Genomic DNA, 9,829 nt, shown 5'->3' on the forward strand with positions numbered 1-9,829 from the left:
CATTGAAAAGAAGAGAAGAGTTCTTCGGGAGGCCATCTATCCGGAGCCCAACCCAGGACCTAGGCCAATTCCCCTCGACCCTGCGTTAAAAGTCACGGTTGCATATCATCCAGGGGAACTCCAATTTTCTCTAATGGCAGAACCTTCGTCCTCGCAGCCTCGGAGAGAGATGTTCGAAGCCGAGCTTTACCAGAGCTCGGTTACCACCACCGACCAAATAACTGACATTTTGGCCCTCCATGGCCTTAGTTCGTTGGACACCCTGAAGTGTCGAGCTCCGGCTTGTCATGAACGGAGTTGTTTCGCCCCTGGGGGCTGCGACGTCAGTGTGAAATATTCGGCTTGGAGCCAGGAACATATAAGGGCAGGAGCTCTGCTGCCCTTGAAGTCCTTTTTCAGAGACTTCACTGATTTCGTTGGGTCTGCTCCATTCCAACTCAACACCAATTCATACAGGGTGCTGTCTGCCCTGAGGTCCTTGTTCCACGAGCTGGGGTGGGAAGGACCTTCACCTCAAGAGATCTTATATCTCTTTTGTTTGAAAAGTAACCCCTCCCGAGCTTGGGGAGGAGATGCTTTTTATTATCTTTCGAGTTACCCCAAAGAGACGAAGATTTTTGAAGATCTTCCAAACCACCCTCCTGACTCCAAAAAGGCTTTTTTCTGGACAGACGGTTTGTCCCTGTCTCGACATCGTTCGTTCAGGCGGATTCGTAAGTACTCTTGTTACTTTTATTATTATATTTTTTTTTGAGCTCGAAATTTTAGCCCTTAAGACCGTACTTAGCTGAAATGTGTTTCGCTTTTCAGCTAATTTTAAGCGTCCCTCCCCCACCAAGGCAATGAGGGAGCACAGAGAGGCCTTGCTCCGACTTCCTTATGGCAGGAGGTCTCTTTCGTATCTTCTTCAAGAGGGCAAGATCTGAGCTTGTGGGTTGTTGGGAGAAGGCCAGTCGACCTCTGACTGGTCTAATAAAAAATACGAACGTTGGGAGGAGGTGCCCCTGCCTACAGGCGCCCTTCCTCCGAGGAGAGAGAGAAGGCCAACACTCCCAGTTCCTCTGAGGAGTCCGCGGTCCGGGAATGAGGCCAATGATGAAGCCTCGAGCTCGGACTCAGATGAAGGTAAAGTCCTCCCTACCTCGAGGATGTGGTCCCCCACACTACTAGAACACAGGCCCAATAGGTTAGTCTCGTGCCCACAGGATAGATACCACTTCTACATATGGAGTTGGGTAGACGACTGTGTCCATAGGTTCGATAGTGGGCTCGGGAAATATGATACCATGTACACCACGGACGAGGTGTGGAATGGGATAGCGGTGCAGTACGGGACCAATGACTATAGGGACCTCTCGAGGTTATCCCCTACTTATAGGGAAGGCACTCCCCCCGCCTCCTCTGAAGACGGGGGAATTTCATGGTCCCCAAGCTCGAGCTCGGGGGAGAGTTCCAGTTAGGGTTCCTCCATCATCACTCTATGTGTCTGATACCGAAATTACTTGCTGTACATTTCTCTTTTACTAACTCAGTGTTGTGAATTGTGCAGGGGAGATGGACTCCGACCTCGACGCCCTTATCGAAAATGCAGGCGCCAAGAGGAGCAAACGCCCCAGGGCAGGGTCGCTGAAGACCAGCCAGCCGGGGAAAGGCTCCAAGAGATCTAAGAAAATGCCTCCTCCTCCCCCGCCGGCTTCGAGCTCTGCTGCTACGTCGACTGGCCAGATCAGCGCCCCCACGACGATGCCTTCCTCGCAGGCCGTCGTCTCTGCGGTGGCACCGGCCTCGCAGGGTGGTATCCCTGTCGTGGTCGAATCCCAACCTCCTGTGGCGGGTCAAACGTCTTCTACTCAGCTCGCTAAGAGATCTTCTGCTTCTCGAGCTCAGAAGCTAACCATCTCCACCCATATGGACTCATATGTGGTGGATAACGCTGCCGGACCTCATGGATCTACGCTGATTTCGGATGTCATGTCCCGGATCGGCCAGAGCTACGGCAGTTTCGAGGCTCCTTAGTGGCAGTGCCTAACTGGCACCCGAGACCGCACTGTCCTGTACGAGAAGAGTATCGAGCACACTGCCGCGGTAAGTATCCTTCTATATTCCTTTTGCTTACATTCATACTGTCCTGAGGCTAATGGTGGTTTCTTCATTTTTTCAGGCTCTTGCCTTCACTGCCTAGCTTAATTACGAGCTGAACAACGAGATCCATTCGAGCAAGACTCATGCTCAAGAGGAGAGGGACCTCCACCTTAGAGCGAACGACGATCTGAAGGCGGTGAATACTAAGCTCGAGGCAGTGGTTAAGGAGCGTGAGGATATGGCCAAGGAGCTCGGAAAGCTGAAAACTGAACTCGAGGAGCAAAAGAAAGATAACACCCAGCTTCGGGAGACCAAAAAGAAGCTCGAAGAGGACAAGGCCGCCACCTTCGACTTCATAGAGGATGTCAAAGCTCGCCTTACTGCCGAGTACAAAGAAAAGAAGGAAAAGGCGGTTGACTCAGCCATGTACCGGATGTGGGCTTATAACGAAGAGCTGGACACCAGCTTCTTGGGTCCCCACGAGGCGCCGCTTCTTGAACGATGGAATGCCCGGCTCGAGAAGGAAGAGGCTGAACGGCTTGAGAAGGAGAAGGCTGAGCAGCTCGAGAAGGAAAAGGCTGCTCCGGGTACCGTTTCGGAGAAGCTCAGGAGGATAGCCATGCTATTCGTCCTGAGGGGTCCGGTGCCACTGATGCTGAGAAGGCCAAGGAGACTCCTCTCTCTTAAATCTGACCTCGGGGAGATCAGTTATCGGGGCTGCGTCCCCTTATTTCTGTAACTATTTTAATATATGCCCACGGGGCTGATACAATTTCTTTTACCATTTTTTTATATGCTTTACATTTCTTGGCTCGAAATATTTTGCATATTTTTAAATTGATGAACCGGTTATGTTTATTTATTCATACAACCATAGTTTGGACTTGGGCTCGAAATTCGATGCATTCATGCATAGTTTATTCGAATTATCCGCTTCCGACCTCGTTACTTATCAAGGTCGGATATTACTTTAACCATGAACTCGAAAGTACTTATATGGTATGTAATATGAATGATTTGGTTATCTTTTTAGTCACTTTTCCTCATCCTCAGTATTTTGCCTTCGAGGTTATGAGTTCGAAACTATTTTTCTTTAAGATATTCCAGCCTCGATCTCGACATATTTCACAATAGGTTTAGGCTCCCATTTATCATCGATCGATAATTTGGCTGGTTTGTTCCAAACCTGTTGTGTTTGCACATCTGGTTAACTCCAAATATTTTAGGTTCTTGATGGTCGGTTATATCCGATCTATCTAAGCTCGCGTATTTGGTCATATCCAAATACTTTGTTTTTTATAATTCGGTTATGTCCGAACTATCTAAGATCGCGTATTTGGTTATATCCAAATACTTTGTTTTTGATAATTCGGTTATGTCCGAACTATCTAAGATCGCGTATTTGGTTACATCCAAATACTTTATGTTTTTGATAATTCGGTTATGTTCGAACTATCTAAATCGCGTACTTGGTTACATCCAAATACTTTATATATATTTTTTATTTTTTAAGTTGGTGGTATGTATACCAATGATGCCCCCTTAATATCCTATGAGTGTGACCATAGGTTATTAAATTAAGGGAGATTGGAAAAATAAAAATACATTACATGTGAAACAAAGCAGACCTTTTATTTGATGAAATTCAGAAACAAACAAACAAACAAACAAACTAGTACAGATAGAAATTCATGGTTACAGGCAACACTTCCTACACTATTGATAATATGGTCTAAGGTGTTCGCCATTCCATGCTCGTGGTATCAGGCTCCCATCTAATATCGCAAGTTTGTATACGCCAGGTCGGATGACTGATTCTATCTGGTATGGTCCTTCCCAGTTTGGCTCGAGCACTCCAGCTGCTGGATCTCGGGTTGCTAAGAATACGCGTCTCAAAATCAGGTCTCCCACTCCGAACTTTCGATCTCGAACCCTTTTATTGAAATATCTTGTGGTTCATTGCTGGTAAGCAGCATTTCTCAGCTGAGCCTCTTCCCTTTTTTCTTCGATCAAGTCTAGGGTTTCTTCAAGCCGAGTGTGATTTGAATCTTGATCGTAAATTTGAGTTCGAATCGTTGGGATTTCGACCTCGATGGGCAACATTGCCTCGCATCCGTACGCTAGAGAGAACGGGGTATGTCCCGTTGATGTCCGAGCTGTAGTTCTATATCCCCAAAGGACTTGAGGTAATTCCTCGGGCCATCGTCCCTTTGCCTCCTCCAACTTCTTCTTTAGAGAACTCTTGAGGGTTTTGTTAACGGCTTCGACCTGACCATTCGCTTGAGGGTGAGCCACTGATGAAAAACTCTTTATTATACCGTTCTTGTCACAAAAGTTGGTGAATAAGTCACAATCGAACTGGGTTCCGTTATCAGATACAATCTTTCTTGGTACTCCATATCGGCATACGATGTTCTTTACCACAAAATCAAGGATCTTTTTCGAAGTTATGGTCGCCAATGGTTCAGCCTTTGTCCATTTTGTGAAGTAATCAACGGCGACCACAGCATATTTTACTCCACCTTTGCCAGTTGGGAGTGAGCCTATGAGGTCGATGCCCCATACCGCGAAAGGCCATGGGGATGTCAACATGGTCAGTTCGGAAGGTGGAGCTCGGGGTATCGTTGCGAATCTCTGGCATTTGTTGCACTTTTTCACGTACTCGAAAGAGTCCGTTTTAATGGTTGGCTAGAAATATCCTTGGCGTATAATCTTCTTGGACAGGCTATGCTCCCCGGTATGATCTCCGCAGAACCCTTCATGAATTTCTTCAATGATCTTTTTAGCTTCGGGAGGAGTTACACATCTAAGCAACGGCATGGAGTACCCTCTTTTGTATAACTTTCCATCCAGAATGGTGTAACGAGGAAGTTGATACATCAACCTTCGAGCTTGATTTCGATCTCTTGGAAGAATTCCATTTTCGAGATAATCAACTATTGGACTCATCCAAGTTGGTTCTGTTTCAATCATACACACATCTTCCTCGTCTGGCTCAGTAATGCTTGGTGCTGATAGGTGTTCTACGGGTACAACATTCAGCTCTTCATTTTCGGCGGAAGTGGCGAGCCGAGCTAAGGCATCGGCATTTGAGTTTTGTTCTCGGGGAACCTGTTCGATTGCATAAAACTCTAAATACTCTAATGCGGATTTTGCCTTCGCCAGATAGGCTGCCATTCTTGTGCCACGAGCCTGGTATTCCCCCAAGATTTGATTAACCACGAGCTGGGAGTCGCTGTAGCAATGTATATCTTTGGCCTTGAGCTCTTTTGCTATTTGTAGTCCCGCAAGTAGAGCCTCGTATTCAGCTTCATTATTAGATGCTTTAAAACCAAATCTTAAAGCATAGTGAAATTTGCTCCCTGCAGGAGTGATCAGAATAACTCCTGCCCCCGCTCCATTTTCATTTGACGAGCCGTCGACGTAAAGTTTCCACAGCTCGTGGGCCGTGGTTATTACCTCGTCGTCGGCTATACCAGTGCACTCCACTATGAAGTCTGCCAAGGCTTGTGCCTTAATGGTCGTTCTTGGATGGTAAGTGATCTCGAACTGTCCGAGCTCAACAGCCCATTTAAGGAGCCGACCTGACGCCTCTGGTTTAGACAGGACTTGCCTAAGTGGTTGATCTGTCAGTACATGGATGGGATGTGCTTGAAAGTAGGGGCGGAGCTTGCGAGATGAGTGGATTAGGCTGAGGGCAAGCTTTTCCATCAATGAATATCTTGACTCTGCCCCCAGTTATCTTTTGCTAATGTAATAGACGGGTTTCTGCAATTTTTCTTCTTCTCGAACAAGCACCGCGCTTATCGCGTGTTCGGTAGTTGAGAGGTATAAGAACAATACTTCTCCCGTTTCAGGCTTCGATAGGATGGGCGGTTCAGCTAAGTGCTTTTTGAGCACCTGAAAGGCCAGCTCGCACTCCTCTGTCCATTCAAACTTCTTACTTCCTTTCAATAAGTTGAAGAATGGAAGGCCTCGATCCGTTGACTTCGAGATGAATCTGCTCAGGACGGCCATCCTGCCTGTCAAGCTTTGGACATCTTTATGCTTCCGCGATGAAGGCATATCAATCAGGGCCTTTATTTTGTCGGGATTAGCCTCGATCCCTCGAGAGTTGACAATAAAGCCCAGAAATTTTCCCGAAGATACCCCAAAAGTGCACTTCTGAGGATTTAGCTTCATGTTGTATTTCCTGAGTACGCCAAAGCACTCTTCGAGATCATCAACATGGTTCTTGTTAAGTTGAGACTTTACAAGCATGTCATCAACATAAACTTCCATGTTGTTCCCTATTTGCTCTGAAAACATCATGTTTACGAGCCGCTGGTACGTGGCTCCAGCATTCTTGAGTCTGAATGGCATAACATTATAACAATATAGCCCTTTATCTGTAATGAAGCTCGTATGTTCTTGGTCGGGGGCATGCATGGGAATCTGGTTATATCCAGAATAGGCATCCATGAACGACATCAGGCCATGCCCCGCCGTGGCATCCACGAGCTGGTCAATTCTTGGCAGCGGAAAACAGTCTTTTGGGCAGGCCTTGTTGAGGTCTGAGTAGTCAATGCAGGTTCTCCACGTCCCATTGGGCTTCGGGACCAACTCTAGATTGGCTACCCAGTCAGGGTAAAAAGCGTCCCTAATGAAATTGTTTGCTTTCAGCCTGTTAACTTCCTCCTTTAGTGCTTTCTTTCTGTCTTCGTCCAGCTGTCTTCGCTTTTGTTGCTTCGGGGGAAAGCTTTTGTCTATATTCAATGCGTGGCTCGCTACATTCGGGCTTATCCCCACCATGTCTGAGTGTGACCATGCGAAGACATCCTGGTTTTTCTTCAAAAAGCAAATTAATTGCTATTTTGCCTCGTCTTGGAGGTGTTTTCTGACCTTCACCTTCTTTGAGCGATCAGCTGCCTCGAGCTGAACTTCTTCGAGCTCCTCCAAAGGTTGGAGGTCAACTTTTTCCTCGATCCTCGGATCGATCTCCTCATCAATTTCTAAAACCGTCCCATCTTTATTTTGTATGATAACGAGTGCCTGAGCGCTTGTTTGTTTCTTTCCCCTCAAAGAAATGCTATAGCACTCCCTTCCTGCCAATTGATCTCCTTTTAAAGTCCCGACCCCGCTTGGGGTTGGGAACTTAAGGGCCAGGTGCCTCACAGATGACACTGCCCTCAGCCCGACCAGGGCGGGTCTCCCGAGCAGTACATTGTAGGCAGATGGTAAATCTACCACCACGAACTCCATCATCTTGGTCACCGAGACTAGATAGTCTCCCAAGGTCACGGGGAGTTCAATGGATCCCATACAAGCAATCCCTTCTCCTGAAAAGCCGTACAAAGTAGTTGCACATGCCTTCAGGTCGCGAAGGGAGAGTCCCATTTTCTCGAGGGTCGCCTTATAAAGAATGTTGACCGAGCTCCCATTATCTATGAGAACTCGGCGGACTCTCTTGTTGGCAAGCTGAAGGGTAATAACCAATGGGTCATGATGAGGGAACTGAACATGAGATGCGTCCTCCTCAGTGAATGTTATCGGTTGCGTTTCAACCCTTTGGCTTTTTGGTGCCTTAGGTTCGGGTTCATAAGGAGACCCGTCCCCTGTCTTCAACTCGTTAACGTATCGCTTTTGAGCATTTCTGCCCCCTCCCGCGAGATGAGGCCCTCCCGAGATGGTTATTACATCCTCTCCATCAATCGGCGGGGGCCTGTCTTCTTCCCGAGATCGAGAGTTATTATTTTGTGTCGACGAAGGCGCGGCTACTCTCTGACTCGGAGTAGTCTGTCCAGTACTCTGGTTTTTGACATACTGCCGGAAATAACCTCTCGAGATCAACCCCTCGATCTCGTCCTTCAGCTGTCGACATTCATCAGTGGTGTGTCCGGTGTCTCTATGGAACCGGCAATACTTACTGGAATCCCTTTTTGACTTTTGATTTCTCATTGGGTCCGGACGCCTGAAGGGGACCTGGTTTTCATTAGCCAGGTATATGTTTTCCCGAGACTCGTTGAGTTCGGTGTGTACTTTATATACGGAGAAATACCTTTCTCCTTTCTTTTTCTTTCCTCCTTCATCCTCGGGGTTATTTCCCTCGCTCTTTTTCCTCTTGGAGGGATTCTCCGAGGTAGGCTGTGGAGGTTCTTGGTCAGCCGAGGTTGAGGCGGAGTTAATGTTTATCGTTGTAGTTTCGGTCTGCGAGGTCGCCTTCAGCGTTGACCTCGCCTCCTCTACATTGACAAATCTCTGCGCCCGTCTGTTAAACTCGATTATTGACCTCACCGGTTTCCCTTGCATGTCATCCCAAAGGGCACTTCCGGGTAACACACCAGCTCGGATAGCCATCAGGTGCCCACTGTCATCCACATCTCGAGCCCGTGCGACCTCTAGATTAAATCTTGTCAGGTAGCTTTTCAGTGTTTCGCCCGGCTGTTGTCGGACGTTAGTCAAAGTGGATGCCTCTGGTCTGACTCCCATCATGGCTCGGAACTGCTTCTTGAAGTCTCTAGACAACTGATCCCATGAAGTTATCGAGTGCCTCTTGTACTTTTCGAACCAACTCTTAGCAAGTCCGCCCAATGATGTTGGAAACAACATACACCTGAGCTCGTAACCCACGTTACTAGCTCTCATAATAGTGTTGAATGTACTCAGGTGACTGCATGGGTCAGTTTTTCCTTCAAACGCTGGGACGTGAGGAATCCGGAACCCTTGAGGAAATTGAGTGTTAGAAATATTTGGAGCAAACGGCTCGAGCTCCTCGTCAGAGTCCTCATATCGACCGTTCCCTCGTTCATTCTTTAAAAGCCTAAAGGCTTTTTCGAGCTGATCAATCCTTTCTTGGACTGAGTCCTTAGGTGGTGTCTGGAATTGACAGTCATTGATCATGATCCCAGGCTCGCGTCTCCGTGAGGGATCTCTACGCCCATTTAGGTGATTCCTTAGGTCCGGATTTGTCTGATCTCCCTTCCCCCTGCTCTAATTCAGATGATTCCGCAGGTCAGGACGGATCTTGCGGCTTCCAGTATTTTTACGACCTCGGTCGCGTTTACTGACGGACCTTGTCTCTCCGGACTCGTCACTGGTGAAACTCATTGATCGGTCGTTTCGAGATGGGTTCTTCCCATGTCGCCTTGTCTCCGTAGTGCGAGACCGGGACGTCTGAGTTCTCTCAGATTGTGCGCCTCTCCGCTCCTGGAAAGTCTCCCTGTGTCCTTGTCTATCCCCCGTACGCCCTTGATCCTGATTCCGAACAGGTTGAGCGTTTCTGCGGGGAGGTGAAGGATATCTTATGGGAGATGGAGGGAACCGTATAGGCGACGGTGGCTGCCTCCCTTGCCTCGGCCTAGAGGGTCCAGAATTTGCCCGAGATGGGTCAGTCGCGTTTGGTGCGCTACCAGGAACCTGAGTCCGAGCCTCGGTAGGAGCTCGGTTATTCTCAGTTCCTGCAGGCGCTTCCATAGGTGGATTAGGCGGGACCCGAGCTCGAGTACTCCTCTGGGGCCTAGGAGGAGCAGATGGCTCTGCTGGTGCCGGAGGTTGAGTTGGCCTCCTCGTGGCAGCATCTTTTCGTGGTCGTCCACGGGGCCTCCGGGGAGGAACATGCACATCCCTTGGAGGAGGGACTTGGTTTTCGCGCGAAGGCGGGGGCTGAGCCACCTGCGCCTCCGCGGCCATCCTAGTCAACTCCTCATTCCGTTTGTTGGCTTCTGCCAACAGCTGTTTCAACTGTCGGTTTTCCAGTTCTACAATAGGA

The sequence above is a fragment of the Humulus lupulus genome, chromosome 8 (assembly GCF_963169125.1).
Source record: "Humulus lupulus chromosome 8, drHumLupu1.1, whole genome shotgun sequence".
Lineage (NCBI taxonomy): Eukaryota > Viridiplantae > Streptophyta > Magnoliopsida > Rosales > Cannabaceae > Humulus > Humulus lupulus.